Source organism: Lathyrus oleraceus, chromosome 1 (assembly GCF_024323335.1).
Source record: "Lathyrus oleraceus cultivar Zhongwan6 chromosome 1, CAAS_Psat_ZW6_1.0, whole genome shotgun sequence".
Classification (NCBI taxonomy): domain Eukaryota; kingdom Viridiplantae; phylum Streptophyta; class Magnoliopsida; order Fabales; family Fabaceae; genus Lathyrus; species Lathyrus oleraceus.
The window spans coordinates 23015544-23031057 of record NC_066579.1 but is presented as its reverse complement, the minus strand read 5'-3'; positions in this window follow the sequence as shown (position 1 = coordinate 23031057).

The following is a 15514-nucleotide window of genomic DNA, read 5'->3' as shown; positions in this document are numbered from 1 at the left end:
ATTTTATAATCTAATGTATTTTCCTCTTCACTTTATTTGATGTCCACATCTAAACATGGATCATGAACATGAAATCAACGAACAAGACGCAGTTGTTTGGACTGCATGTGTAACACCCCATTTTTCTAGAACTTATTTATATTAACTAGCGTCTGTTGAATTGTAATTCCTTGCATCGAAGCAGGTTGCTCGACAGAACAAGGAAGTGTAGAACCACCTGGTGTGTTGAGTTGTGTTAGTGTCGAAGTGTCGAAGCATGTTGCTTCACACATGATTTCGACTTAGGTCTATTTTAGTAGTGTTAGTTATTTTGGTCTTTTATAGTTTTGGGATTTGTCTTGAGGTCTAAGTTAATCTAAATCTATAAATAGAGGGAGGAACCTTTATTCTTGTAATGAAGTGAATAAAGTATTCATAACGTTGTAATTTACAGTATTTTGCAGTTGCAAAGTGAATAAGAAGTTTTTCATAGTTCGTGGGTAGAATTTTATTACTCTTCTCCTTCATCGTTCTTTACTTTCTTTCTCTCTATATTGTTCTTTTCTTTTCATTGATATTGTGTGGATGATAACAATCTTGTTCATCAAGATTGATTGAAATTCTCCATATGTTTTGGTGGATTTCCAACAGCGTCCACGTGCATGTTTGTCTGTTTTTTTAATGTGCACGCGCGTCAAAATATAAATGTATAATTTTATAAAATTTTGATCTTAATTAATTTAAGTTATTTATTAAATAAATTTTGTGATATGTATTTGTGTATAATAATTTAATTTTAAATTAAATATGTAATAAATGAAACATAATTAATATATAATCATATAAAATAAACTTCAATAAAATAAAGTAGGAAATAAAATAAACATGTACTTATTTTTATGAAAAATTCTCTCTTGACATAAAATATATGTTGACCAAAATGAGAAAATTGATCGGTGTAAAATAAATCAAAATGAAAAAAATTAAGCAGATATAGGGCCCGTTTGTTTTGGCTTTTTTTAAAAATCACTTTTATAGTGTTACATATTTTAGTGTAAAATTTTTTTACAAAGAAACTTTTTATAAAAGCTTCAAATAAAAATTTGGTTTGAATAGTTATTCTTAAAATGTTATTTTAGGTATTTCATTATTTTATCAAAAAAAATTTTGAATATCAAATTTTCAAAAAATCACTTAAATTTAAAGCTATTTCAAATAGCTTTTTATAAAAATCATTTTTAAAATACAACTTTTTGAAAAAACTGTGATTTTGACTATGTTTTTATTTTCAATAATGTATATTTATGTTATAGAATAAATAATTCAATCTTTTAATTTATAAAAAATAAATTTAGAAAAACTTGTAATATTTTAAAAAATATTTTTGTAGAATCCATTTTCAAAAATACAAAGAAAAAATCCATTTTTTTAAAGCTAAAACAAACTGGCCCATAATCCTATATGTTTCTCTTAAATATGTGGACTTTATTATTTTCAGTTCATTTTACATTGTCTTCGATTCCACTATTTCTTCCATCGACTTTCAAAAGAATGTATATGTTACACACATCACTGTTGATTTAATTACTCATTGGTTCTATGCATCCACCAAAAATAAGGTTGATATATATGATAAATCAAAAGAAAATGATAAAAAAATATGGTAAAAAATAAAAGGTTAAAAAAGTGTGTAGATAATAAAAATAGAAAAAATTAAAGGACATCTGGAATTAATATTAGTCACTAACCTTTATTCCCATGATTTTCCATATATTATGCATAAATACAAATAATAGTATGAAATGTGAGAGAAGAAATAGTAAATAAGATAAATAGTGAAAAAAATGAAAAAATTTATTAGAGAAAGAAAAATTATAATAATCTAATAAAAATAATTCATATAAAGAACATTCTTAAAGTTTGAAATTCACTGTAATATATAGTAGCATTTTCTAAAATCAATGCCAAATAATTTTTTTCATGTTTAATATGAGACTAAAAAAACTCAGAAATATTTAATTTTCTAAAACTAATATTGCATAACCCTCTTCTTCCTCACATGCCATAAACTCTTTTTTAGTTTTGTCTTTTTTTTTTCTCCATCTTTTTTCATCTTCTATTTTTAATGGTTGTAATTTCTTTTTTTCAAAATTATTTCTCCATCTTTCATCTTCTACTTCTGATGTTGTAACTCCTCAATTTAAATATCTCTCAAAGATACCAACACAAACAACACATAGACAATATTAGTTTTTTATTTTTTTAACTTGTAACCGTTGAACAATTTTGAAAAACAAAATAGGAAAGAAATTATATGTTTAAAGGGTGAAAAAAAGAAGAATTTAAAATCAATCTAAAATACTCTATCTTCCTTATTTATTATTACAGGAATCTGTATTTATTAAGTAGCAAAAATTAAATTCTTTATATGAAGTGAGAAATCTAGTTTCATCGGAAGAGAAAACAACTCACAAACCAAGATAGTAGTTATCACAGCTACACATAAATATTATTGTCTACAACATAACTTTTATAAATTCTTTCAATACAAACAAATAGAAGATGAGGAAAAAGAATACACGTACATACATCTTAAAATGAGAAAATATATTACTAAATGATAATTGCCAAAAAGAAAACATAAACAAAACAAAAAAGAAGCAAAAGAATAGCAAACCAAAAGAGAGATGTCTATGAAGAATAGTTATTTCTTTATTAACTTTCCACAGACAGTAAATTATGAAATATCATTGGAAAAACATGTTTTTTTTAAGTTTTCACCAACATTAAATTAAATGAACTTGGTTTATTGGTTTCCACCAATTTATAATCGTCTTATTATGTAGTTGCATTATAAAAAAAGTTGAAAAAACCACCTTTGGATAACCACAATTTCTCTCCATAAAGGACTATTATGCAGTTACATTGATGTTATTACCATTTTATTTTATAAAGTAAAATAAAATAATGTACTTTGAAGGATAAAATTGAAATGAAAATAAGTGAGTTTAAATTTCTATATTCTCTTTATTTATAGTTATAGATTAATTATAAATTTATGTGCCTATCTAATTATTACTTATGTGATAATTGCGATGTGTTAGGGCACAAAGGTGAGTGACCCTTAGATAGAGAGTAAGAAGAGTAATTAGAGTCTGGTAGATTTATTTAGAATTATTTAATTGATTAAAATAATTTTTTAGGGTTATTATTTAAATAAAATAATAAAATAAACGAAATAATGAGTTAGGGGTGGAAAGTGTGAATTGTGGAGAATTAAAATAAATAATGTAAGTTAGTAATAAGTTGGGCCTTAGTGAAATATTAGAAAGATAAAAATTAGATTTTTGATTTATGAGGAGAGAAGTGAGAGAGAAAGTTCACACTAGGTGAAATTTTTGGAATTAGAGAAAAAGAGGCAAGAGAAAAGAAAAGTAAGGAAAACTTAAGGAGAACTCTAGGGAAGAGAAGTCATAGCCAAAAACTTGGATTTTTATGGAATTACTAGTTAAGAGTGACAATTTCTTTCAATAATAGGGTATGAATGAAAGGGTAGATGAAAGTTTAATTATTTTTGGATTGAAGATCAATGTTGACATTTGTTGAATGAAATTTCTGTTTTAAAGTGTTCATGTAGGTTCACCATGGATAATGTTTGAAGATTTTAGCAATTGATATAATATATAGATCCATAATTATATGAAAATAAGTAGTGATTGATATAAGTATATTTATGTCTGAGTTTAAAATCATGAATATTTTTGGTGATGATTTCATGGACGTTTTTGAGGTTGGAGAAGATAAAAATTATGCTGGAAATTTCAGAAAAACAACAACTTTTTGGTAACGCATTCGTGAACGGTTTTGATCATAACTTTCAACTCATAAATTATTTTGGGACGGGGTTTGAAGCGTTGGGTAACTGAAACAGAGTGTTATAACTTTGTTTCAGGGGTAAAATATTTTTGGTGATGATTTTATGGATATTTTGAGGTTGGAGAAAATGAAAATCGTATTGGAAATTTCAGAAAAACTACAACTTTTTGGTAACGCCTTCGTGCATAGTTTAGATTATAAATTTCAACTCGTAAGTCACTTTGGGACGGGGTTTGAAGTGTTGGGTACCTGAAATAGAGAGCTATAACTTTGTTTCAGGAATAAAATATTTTAACAATTTTATCAGAGGTTGGTATAGGTGGAAAAGAAGTGTATGATGTGACGAATATGGACGAGGTCTGTAACACCCTTCTAAAATACCCCAAATATTTAATTAAAATATAACAACATATCAATCAGAGTAATATGCAATCAAGGGTGTCACACATTATTTCACATTTATTCGCCATAAATATATAGTCATGCTCATTATTTAACTCAAAACATAAAGTATTGCACAATACGCAGCGGATAGAGATCAAATCGATCATTCAAACATGTAACATACTACATGTAAACTGGTTCAACAATCATTAACAACATAATTAAAAGGTTCCCTCCCGATGTTACATCTATCAGAGCATGACCCACTAGGGAGACTACACTAGACTCCAAGCATTCGCTTCTACTCAACTCATTTCTCGTTACCTGAAAAATAGTTGTAAGGGTGAGTTCCTCAATCGATATAATAAGCATTATAGAATATAATGTCATGTTAAGTAATTTAACACATTAATCACCCTAATCGCATTCGCACATTCAGTAACGGCACACCAATTCAAACATCATACTCAACACCAATACAACTCATATTCATACTCAATAGCAACACCACACACGTATAATATTGGAATACATCCATTCATATTATACGCCATACATAATTTATGCAATGAGACTCCACACATGCGGTACCGACTATTCTTGAACATATAGTTCAAGCTCACCGATCAAATCCAGATACGACTACTAAGCTCACTAGTCCCACTCATTTGAGATCTAATGACTCACTCACTAATTCCTCACCATGGGAATTAGCTACAGCCCCGAAGGCTATGCTATGCACACTAATCATCTAGCATGCAAACATCAACAACAAATCCACAATGATTCACTCACTAATTCCTCACTATGGGAATTAGCTACAACCCCAAGGGCTATGCTATGCACGCTAATCATCTAGCAATGCAACATCAACAACAATCCACAATGGACATATGCTCACACTCTAAGCCATACAACAGTCCATTCACAAATACATGCGTAATATATACATTCACAGCATTATGCATATCATCATACATCATCAACACATGTATCAACACATCATATCATGTCAAATAATTAAACACAGTATTAGCACACTCTACTAATACCTATACTGCTCAAAACAGCGAGAATTAATCCCTACTATATCACACACCGATATAGGCAACCACCAATTAGGCACACAACATTTTAATTAACACTTTTTCCACTCTGTAACAGCGTTAACCGGTTAACGCCCTGGGTTAACCGGTTAACGCAGCACAACACACTTCCTGTCCCAAAACTTAACAGTGTTAACCGGTTAACGCCCTGGGTTAACCGGTTAACGCAGCACAAACAGCAATATTCCAGCAATCACAACAGTGTTAACCGGTTAACACCCTGGGTTAACCGGTTAACGCAGACAAAACAGCAAATTTTCACAATTCAGAACAGTGTTAACCGGTTAACACCCTGGGTTAACCGGTTAACGCAAGACAGAAGCTGTTCCTGCGCTAACTCAAGGCAGAATGCAGAATTCTCCGCATTTTCCGCCATTGGAGGACTTCCGGACCTCCGATTCCAATTCCGTAAAAAGCTACACTTTCGGAAATTTACAACTAACCCAAACACAGATTCAATTACAGTCTAACACAACTTATTCATCAAAATTTCTCAGCATTTCAAAATCCCAATTAGGGTCAAATCACGGTTTATCACTACCCATTACATGCTAACCCATAATACCCATTAAACGACGATAAACCCCCCTTACCTGAGTTAATCCGGCGAATCTCAAGCTCCAAGCTCTTCTCTTCTCCAACCTTCTTCCTCTTGCTCTGCCTCTTTGCCCTTTTCCTCTTTCACGATCGCTTCTCTGTTTTTCACGTGAAAACCTTATTTTCCAAATGAAACTCTTTTTCCTTATTCCAACTTATATATTTTCCAAATTATATTATTATTCCAATAATAATAATAATAATTCAATAATTCCAAAATAATAATAATAATAATCCAATTATCTAATTAAATTAATAAATATATTATTAACTTAATTTAAATAATTACCCTATTATTATCGGGGTGTTACAAGGTCCATATTGACAAATTATTCGATATGTTATGAATGATTGAGATGGTGTATTTGATTATATTGGTGGTAGTCCGTAATGGTGGAGTATGTTACACATGGTTGCAATTGTGTGATTGATTATGAATCACTAAATATTATTATAATTGTTGTGTTAATTGCACCATTATTATGCCATACATTCATTGTTGATGTGTTGAAGGAGATAAGTCATAGTTCCGAAGGGGGATAAAAGACTTATCCTGAACTTAGAAGGGGGAGTTTGGGATTCCGAAGGGGGAATCGGGTTCTTAAGAAGAACCAAATATTGAATTGGTACCACATGCATATGAGTCGTTGTCGCTGTCGTGAGTCGCATAACATGAATGTAATATATGTGTGAAATATGACTATGTGTGATGATGGTGTTGTTTTATGTGATGTTGATGATAATTTGGGCGTGAGAATATGATATGTTGTTGTGCATGATTGTGTAGACGTTGTACTCTATTTTACATTGTATGTTGTTATTATTAAAATGAATTCTCATCCCTTCTGTTTGAATGTTTCTTTTACATGGGCATTGTGTAGATACTTAAGAGTATAAACATTGTTACGGGTGGAAGTTAGCTCCTAGAGCTATTTCTTTTAGTTTATTCGTGTTAGTTTTGGTTATGCTCTGATATGTAACACTCGGGACCAAATTATTTATTTTGTGTTGAAATTTCCTGAGAGACAATGCATGCTCTCGTCTTTGTTTTATGTTTTGGTGTGATAGCACCTGGAGAAAACTCACGAGTTAGTGCTTTTAATTTTGTTATGAAAACTATTATAAGATTTTAAATTGATATTTTTTTATTATGATTCCGCTACAAAGATATTCAGATGGGTTGGATGTTGTGTAAACATCCTAAGTGCAAATCTATGCAGTAATATGTTTTATTGTAACCCGTGTTACGAAGCATTATGATTATTGTGAGTGACACCTTAAGTGAACTTTTTATGTTAATTAAATTCTTTGATAATGACGTGCAAGTTTTTAGGGTGTTACAAAGTGGTATCAGAGCTTGGTTCGTCCGTACGAGCATGCTGTTTAATTATGTTTGTTCCCTAGTATGCGACATGTTTATAAAAACATTCCCGATGCTTGTTTTGTTTTCTATTTACAGGATGAGAATGAAACAAGTGGGGGATAAGAATTTGCTTCTCTTGGATGTTCCAACTATAGAGAGCTTGGACATCATGTTGCTGAATACGAGAGTGCAGTGTTAGCTAGTTCAACTGTTTTGAGAATGTTGTGTTTTTTCTAAACCCGAAGAGAGGTCGTATTTGGGGATGGTGATCCTTGAGGAAAGACAGTAAGGTGTTCTCGTTATTCGCTTCCTTGTAAGGGAGAAGGCGATGTTTTGGCTAGAGATGAGCCAATAGTGTGTTGAGTATCCTGACGTGTTTCATAAGCATGTGTACGACTTGTCTTTCATTGGAACAAGTTGATGTTATTCTTGGAATGATTTGGTTGGAGTTATAATCAAGTGTTTTGATAAGTCAATGCAGTTTCTTGAATACAAAGACGATGTGGATTTGAGATTCCTGTCTGATGGTCTAATTAGGATATCTTTGAGGGTGAACAATCAAGTATTGTTGAGATTTGCTTCTAGGGGAGTAAGGAGAAATGATACAGGTAGTGATATGCAAGTGGTGTGTGATTCTTGATGTTTTCCTGAAGATATTTGTGACTTGCCTCCATAGCGTGAATATGAGTTTGATAGAGGTGAATATTTGATGTTTGTATATGCTAGGAAATTGAGAGAGCCTGTAAAGGATGGGGCATAAGTGTTTGTGATGTTAGCTTTATTGGAAGCCAAAGGCAAGGGAGTAGTTCGTGATCTTCCTACATTATGTGAATTTCCAGAAGTGTTTCCTGAAGACACCGATGATTTACCACCAGAGCGAGAAATTGAGTTTAATGTTGACTTGGTACCCGATACTAGTCATGTTTCTATGGCTTCGTACGTAATGTCTGCTTCTGAGTTGATCGAGACGAAGAAACAATTGGAAGAGTTAGTTGAGAAGAGATTTGTTCTACCAAGTGTTTCTCCTTGGAGTGCACCAATATTGTTAGTAAAAAAGAATGATGATATCATGAATTTGTGTGTTGACTATCGACAGATGGACAAGGTGACGGTTTCTTCTTACAAGAATCGATGATTTGATGGATCAATTAGTCGATACTCGTGTTTTCAGTAAAATTGATTTGCGGTCGGGTTACCATCAGATTCGAGTGAAACCAGAAGATATTCTGAAGATTGCATTCAGAATGAGATATGGTCACTATGAGTATTCTGTGATGCCGTTTGGTGTGACCAATGTGCCAAGTGTGTTTATGAAGTATATGAATAAGACTTTTCATCAGTATATGGATAGGTTCATGGTGGTATTCATTGACGACATTCTAATTTATTCAAGACTAATGAAGAGCATGCTAAGGATATGAGAGTTATGTTGGAATTGTTGAAAGAGAAGTAATTATATGCTAAGCTATCTAAGTGTGAGTTTTGGTTAAGAGAAATGAGTTTTATTAGCCAAGTAATTTTTAGTGGTGGTATTGTGGTTGATCCTTCGAAGGTTGATAATATGTTGCAGTGGGAGACTCCGAAGTCTGTTACAAAGATTAGAAGTTTCCTTGGGTTAGCTGGTTATCAGCGCAAATTCATAGAAGGTTTTTCGAAGTTGGAAATGTCTTTGACTCATTTGACTAGAAATGATCAAGTGTATGTGAGGGATGTTGCTTATGAAAAGAGTTTTGTAGAACTCTAGAAAAAGTTGACGACTCTCCGGTTTTGATTCTGCCGAGTATAACCGAATCTTTTGTCGTGTATTGTGATGCTTCCATGATGGGTCTAGGTGGTGTGTTGGTGCAGAGTGGACAAGTTATGGCTTATGCATCGAGACAACTTAGAGTTCATGAGAAGAATTATCCTAGCATGACTTAGAGTTGGTCGCCATTGTGGTCACACTTAAAATTTGGAGACATTATTTGTTTGGCTCTAGATTTGAAATGTTCAATGATCATAAGAGCTTGAAGTACCTATTCGATTAGATTGAGCTAAATATGAGGCAGAGGATATGGCTTGAATTGTTAAAGGATTATGATTTTGTTTTTATTTATCATTCTAGTAAAGCCAATGTAGTGGCTGACGCACTGAGTCGGAAGATGTTGCATATGTCGACATTGATGGATAGAGAATTAGAGCTAATCGAAGAATTTAGAGAATTGAGTTTTGTTTGTGAAGTCACGCCGTAGAGTGTGAAAGTGGGTATGCTAAAGCTTATTGGTGGTGTTTTGGAAGATATTAGAGAAAGCCAGAGGACTTATTTGGAATTGGTAGATCGTTTGGCTTTAATCAATCAAGGTCGGGGTGGTCATTTAAAGGTTGATGATAATGGTGTTATAAACTTCCGTGACAAAATTTGTGTTCCTGGTGTGCATGAAGTCAAGAAGAGTATTCTTGAAGAAGGACACCGAAGTGGTCTGAGTATTCATTTGGGTGTTACAAAGATGTATCAGGATTTGAGAAAGGTGTTTTGGTTGCTTGGAATGAAGAAAGAGATTACAAAGTTTGGGCATGCGTGTATGACTTGAGAAAAGTCAAAGATTGAGTATCAAAATCCATTGGGTTTGATGCAACTGTTGTATATTCCTTAGTGGAAATGGGACATATTTCCATGGATTTTATGTTTGGATTTCCGGGGACTATGAAGAATTGTGATACTGTATAGGTCATTATGGATAGGTTGACGAAGTCTGCTTATTTTATTTCAATGAGACTGGATTGTCCGTTGGAGAGGTTGGCAAAGTTGTATATCGAGAGGATCGTCAGTTTGCATGGTATTCCATCCAGTATTGTATCTGATAGATATTTGAGGTTTACGCCGAGGTTCTGGGAGATTTTGTAGATGGATTCAGGTATGAAGTTGCATCTTAGTTCTGCTTATCATCTGCAGAAAGATGGCCAGACTAAGAAGGCTAAGTAGTCGCCAGAGGACTTGTTGAGGCCTTATGTACTTGAACAAGAAGATGCTTGGGATAACTCTGTAATGTTGATTGATTTTACATAAAAAAATATCCATTCGAGTATTGGAATGACATTGTTTGAGGCATTGTATGAGAGAATGTGTTGTCGCACCGTGAAAAATACAGAGTCGCCACTGAATTTTATTCATTCCAAAGGAATGGGAAAATAGCGATAAAACCCCAAATGAGAATGGTCTCTCAACCAAGAGAGTATTCAAAAGTTGATTATGTAAGGGGAATGTATTATCACCCCTCACATCCATCGTACTCGATGGGAACCACTTGCTTATATCAATGCATATGGATGTTATTTATCTGTATGTTACTTTCTATCAATAGAATAAGATGAATAAGAATAAGATGGGAAGAGAATAAGGTTTTAATTAGTGTGCTCGCCAAGGATTTGGGCCCTTGTGCCTACGTATCCTCATACGTGCAATGAGGAAGTCAGAGCTCCGTAGTTCCGCTTACAATGAATTATGTGTTTGGTTTTTTTTACCGAACAATGTTGACATTCGTGTGCTACTATTCACTTGCTTGTATACTTTGTCATGGCAACACAAAGTATTTGCTTGTTTGTGGTAAAATGGATGAGGTTGGATCGCGCTATAGCAGTAAAACATTACTTGCTTACACATGGAGGCTTAAGCATCATTCACTGTAGAATGGAAATAACACGTCCTTTTTGAAAGGTTTGAAGAATGCACTAAGGCAAAAGATGATTTGATCTGTTGGGGTTGACTTTATATGCGGAGAGAAGCATCAAACCCTTAGCTAGATACAGTCAACAGTCCAAAAACTCCGGAGTTGAGAGGACAATGTCATCCTAGCCACTCTTTTTCATCTAAAAGAGATTTGAATTGTTAAAAAGGTTTGTCAAGTATAATCCTTGGAACTTAAAGGGAGACAAGTATCTGACCCTTGACTAAGTACGAACAACAATCAGAATACTTGGGAGTCAAAAGGACAATGTTATCATAACTACCCTTTTCTCACTCATAGCACCTATATCTAACTTGTTTGAATCATTAGATGTTTTAAGGGGGAAGTCAAGTGTCGGGTACTCAAGCTAGGTATGACCGATAACCCAAGTACTTAAATGTTGTGTACAAGCACGTACACCCCATTTTTGCATTCCGTTTGTTATGAAAAGATTTTGAAAAAGGCACTTGACGTTGGATCAAGTGTTTGAGTTTATTGTGAAAAAGTATAGAATAAGTTGACGTTGGATCAAGTAATCGTGTTACAATGGTGTGAGCTTTATTTGGAAAATGAGTTGACGTTGGATCAAGTACCTTTTGTTTATTTTGAAATGCTTTATTTTATCGTTTGTTTTTATCTTTTTAGCTATCATGCATGATTGACTAATAAAAGAAATAAACCTAGACTATTACATCTTCATGGGGTGAGGGGACATATGACCCACTATGGGGGGACGTAAGCAATACAATATAAATGAAAATGAAAATGAGTTAGACAAATACAAATCATGTACCATGCCTAAAACATACAAGTGGCATGGTACTCCATAGAATACAAGCTAATTGAATGAGTTAAAGGCAATGGGATAGGGATAACACTTTAAGCTCAAATTCACATGTGGATACAAACAACAAATAGGTTAGTTAAACAATATGAACCAAATGAAATTAAAATGCTAACATAAAATGAATCATGAGATTCTATGATGAAATGATATAATGATGTAGATATAGTGATCATGGTGAAAATAAAGGGCATGTTAACACATCCTATCAATTGAAATACCATTTTAAATTTGGATTCAATAACCATAGTCAAAGAGATTTATCAATAAAAATGGAATTAAAGTCACCCGATACATGAACATGGTATATGATTTTAACATGGAATTAAAATGATTTAATCCTAATCGAACAAAACATGTTAATTGCCAAGAATTATGGATCACACCAATCAAAGATTAACATGGCCAATCAAGTATTTTTTAGGGATTTTTTCATCGTGATTAACAAATGAATTAATCCTAATCATGTTAAAATTTTAATTATACTCAATTAAATTCTAACAAAACAAACAAATAATCCCTAATATTTTCTAATCATATCAACCAATTAAAATAAAGATCAATACACAAGAGTTAAAAACAATCATGAATGAAAAATATCAAGAAAATGTAAGAAAAGAGTAAAAATAAAGAATGGGCCAGGGAGGTGCACAAGCTAAAACTATGGTGCAACAACAAATCTGAGGCGCATGGGCCTCATGGCCAAGGCCTATGGCAACTAGCTTCATTCAAAGGGGTGTAGTGAATTCAGAGTGATAGTGCTTGGGGCCATCCATATGTTGGCCCATAATCAAACAACAACAAAGCATTCAACATCCAGAATTGGTCACATGGGGAAAATGAAATCCAATTTGAATTTAAAAATGAATTAACGTGCGCAAGTTAGAAATACATCAGCTCTGGTCAAAGTCACTGTGAGCCACCCCTGACCACCACGCCGGAGGTTGCCTCTAGTGACAGTGGAACACCAAGATCCAAATTTAACATGTCATCAGAACCGCAACACCAGGTTGGTTATGAATATACCATTAATTTCATGAAAAGCTCATTCTAAAGGCCAGATCGAACGAATCTCCTCAAGAACCCTAAAACAACAAGGTGAAATTAAATAATGATCTTGAGGAATTATAGCCCACGAGGTTGGGGATTTGATTCCTCCTACCTCAATCTACATCATGGTATCAAGAAATGAAGAAAAGCGAAGAGTTTAAATTTACCTCTCTCGGAGAAGAAGATCGGAAAACGTCTTCGGTAAGTTCTTTTTTCCTCCTTTCTATGATCCGTCTCGATGCGAATTCTCTTCCTTCTTCTACACCACTTATTTATCTTGTAAGTTGTGTTGCTATTATTGTGTATGTGAGTAATGTTATTGAGAGGTACAGGGTGAGCACGTGAAAGGTTCTTGGTGATTTAGTGATTGAGGCTTGAGCTCAACCGATTGAAGATTCCACGTTAAGCTTCAATGGTCGTTGATCGGTCTCCAATTCTACTTGTTTTGTGACACTCATTCGACACAATTTCACGAAGTCGGTAACACATTATTCTACCTGTTTTGTTGTTCTGTTTAGTAAATTAGATGTTTGCATTTTTATTTCAGTTTGTTAATTATCTTTGGTTTGCATCATTATACTCTATTTTATGTCTCATTGTGGTAGTTTTACTGGTTTAAGGTGTAAGCAAGAATACCGAAGGAATCACCAAGGGAATTGGACGTTCTGGGCCCATCGGAAGAGGAAATTGGACAATACAATAGCCCTGACACGTCCACCCGTGTTGCCCAACACGACTCGTGTCAGGAGAAGAGGGTCAGGGCCAAAAACAGGGAGCTGACACGGGTGCCTGTGTCAGCCACCCTGGAAGGGGCGTGTTAGCCCTTGCAGCCAGACATCCAACACACCCGGTCGTGTTACCTGACACGGCCAGTGTTGGCTTGGACACCTCATTTTCCAATTTTTGTTGTATTTTGGCACGGCTGATCCCGAAGGGCATTTTGGACTTTTGCTGCATCAAACTGGTGATCAGGAACTATTTAGGGGATTTTTAAATACGGAGAACGGGACTTTTTAGACGATTACAGATTTGGTACGAAGAAGATTGAAGCGATCAAGAGCGGCGAAGAACGGAGGTCCTTCAAGAGCGGATGCGATTGAAGATTAATGACGTCCCTTACTTTTGTAATGTCTAAATTTTATTTTGTATTTTATTTGAATAATGTGAGAGGCTAAACCCCCTAATGCCAGGGGGTGTCCCTGAATTGATCGTGTAATGACTCTGAATTGATGATTTCCTTAATATATGATGTTTGTTGTTAATTTCACTGTGCAATGTTCAGAATGCTTTCTTTATCAGAAAAATTAGGACAGTTTTATGGTTAACAATTAGCGGGATTGCAATTGTTAAGGTTTTTGTACAGTGAAACCATAGTAGATGTCACCTAGGGCTAGGGATACCCTATCGTTAACGGTTTTATCTTCTTAATTTGTATTGCTTGGTTTCATTATAATCACCTAAGGACTTAGAGATTAGAATGAATGACCAAAGGTTTCCCTCTTAGGTCTTAGGAGGAAACAATTTTAAGATCCGGTAATTGAACATTTTGAATTGTTAAGGAGATATACACTCAAGATCATTACATGAGATATTCATACACTACCCTTGGCATATTATTATAAATTGTGAAAATATTTATTTTGTTTTATTTTCTCATACAGTGACTTATTACAAAACCCCAACAATTTATTTTGTTCAATTGAGTCACAATTTAAACTTGTATTACTGCGCAATCCTTGAGATCGATCTTTGGGAAACATCCCTATTATTACTACATTGGCAAAATAATACACTTGTTATTTTCCCGATCAGTCGTGGATATGAGATTTGATGAGGGTGGTATGGAAAGGAATTGAAGAGAAAAAGGAGAGAATTGAGGAAGAGTGAAAATGCAGAGCAATTAATATGTGAGTGGTGAATTGAGGAATAGTGAAATTGTAGAGCAATGAATATCGAAGAAGAAGCTTGAAATGAATAAAGGTGATGAATTTATAGATTGAACAAGTTTTGTTCATTTAGTTGAGAGTGAGGGTTAGATGTTGAATTAGCCATTTGAGTTAGTTAGCATTGGGATCTGAAGAAAGTTTGTTGAGCTTAGGATTTTTTGAAATTCTGTTAGGGGAGTTTTATGTTCTAACTGCATTGTGTTGGAATCGAGGCAAAAGTTAGTTATGAATTTCTGAAATTTTGATTGGTTAGTTGTATTCAGTTAATTGGATTGCATTAGTTGATTGGAAATATTAGGTTCAGTTGGCTCAAAGTGATGAAATCATGTTTAGTTAGATGAGTGGTTAGTTCAGTTCACCCTTGCTTTGCTCGATTTTATTTGGTCTACTGTGAATTATTGTATGGTAATGATGGATGGTTGCAGGATTGATGATTATTTTTATGATGTTAATTGATTGCTTGTTGATGTACTACCTGTGATGCAATGTTATGGACTATTGATGTTTGACTGTTTGATTGATTGTTTACACTGCCTGTTATCTGTTTTGTGATAAGTTTAACATGCTATGATGATGACTGCCTTGTAGGTTTGCATGTTGATGCAACTTGCTATTTGCATGAGGTTGCCTGTAATATTGATGTCATGAATGGTTTTGTCTAGATA